This window comes from Vitis riparia, chromosome 6, assembly GCF_004353265.1.
Source record: "Vitis riparia cultivar Riparia Gloire de Montpellier isolate 1030 chromosome 6, EGFV_Vit.rip_1.0, whole genome shotgun sequence".
NCBI classification, from domain to species: Eukaryota; Viridiplantae; Streptophyta; class Magnoliopsida; order Vitales; family Vitaceae; genus Vitis; species Vitis riparia.
The window spans coordinates 10,781,928-10,783,537 of record NC_048436.1 but is presented as its reverse complement, the minus strand read 5'-3'; positions in this window follow the sequence as shown (position 1 = coordinate 10,783,537).

Sequence of the window (1,610 nt, the reverse complement as noted above, 5' to 3'; positions counted from 1 at the left end):
TTAACCAAGGCTTTGAGTCTAAATGCATGTAAATCAAAACACGATGTGTCGACAATCAAAATGAAAACATCAACGCAAATACATCAACAATCATTCAGGCTTTGCCATCATGGAAGATGCTGAACCTAACGTCTAACGGTATGTGAAAACTTGACCATAAAACTCAAGACCAGTCCATATCATCCCCTGATCGAGAGAGTGGGATAAGATCACGTACAATAATGAAATAGGTAAACTTAAAAGAAGATATGTAAGGCTTAGATAAGATGGATGCATGTGTAAAGACATCAAGATGGGAATATTAGGGTGCAACAAAGGTAAGTGGGTATCCCAAATCAAACTAGGTATGTTGAGGAGATGGAACCCAAAGTATCAACATCTCTATAATCCATCCAAAATAGCAACCATAAACAGAAGATTGAGTCTCAATGTTGAAAATCAATAAAGTGGCTATGCTCCAATATGAATACATCCTCTCAAACTGGGTAAGCCTTGGATAGGGAAAAAAATCTCTAGAATCAATCCCAAATGAGAAAGCTTGAGCCAACATGGGTGAAAATATGAAATAACTATACTTCATGTTACATAATCTTCGAAAAATCTGGTGTGAACTCTCATCTCACAAATCCATCACTGATGAGTAGGTTATGCTTTAGTATAAGCTTCTATATCCAAATCAACGACTAATGAGAAGAGTATAACCCACCATACCTCATGTGATCAAAATGAGTCTCTACTCCTCTCAGTCATCTTTTAGTAACATGAAGGGAGTATTGGATCTCCTAAAAAAAATGAGCATATCCTAGTATAGAAAATTAAGCAAAGTGGTATTTTTGAACCAAAATGCTCTCTAACATGATCATGCCCTAATGTAAGCTAGTTTCTTTGAGATCAATTGCCAATGAGAAGGCTATGCCCTAGTGTAAGGCAATATTTGAAATGCTTAAGAACTAATATAACTCTCACAATTGTTTACACCATGATCCAATCACCTCAAAAATCCATCAATACCAATGAGAGGGCTATGCTCTCATATGAACACATCCAATCAAATCACCCAACCATATCTCATACTCCAATGTGAAAGGAAAATCCAATTTACTCCAAAAGGATGGCTATGTCCCAAGATCCATCGTCAACTAAGAGGGATATGCCCCAATTTAAAGCATCAAGAATCAATCAACATCGATGAGGGGGTATGTCCTAACATAGTCATATCAAATGAAATCACTTAGCCGTCTCACACTCCAATATGAAGGGGACGTCTGATCTCCCTTAAAGAATGAGCATGTCTTAGTGTAAACTACCATTTCAAGAATCCATCATTAGCTAAAAGGGATATGCCCTAGTGTAATACATCGTACAAAGTGGCTGCATATCCAACAAAACTATCTAAGTTAGCTATGCTCCAATGTGGGGTCATGCTACAACTACTGGTCCATCAAATATCCGAGCAATCTCTAATCAATCTCGAGTATCGCCCATATGAGAGCTATCAAACATAATGCTTCATATCATAGCCTTAGGGTGGTCTTAAGACACGAGACAAGACATAGGCTAGGGTAATAGGGTGAAAGAAATGAAAGAAAACTAGGCTCAAAATATACAAT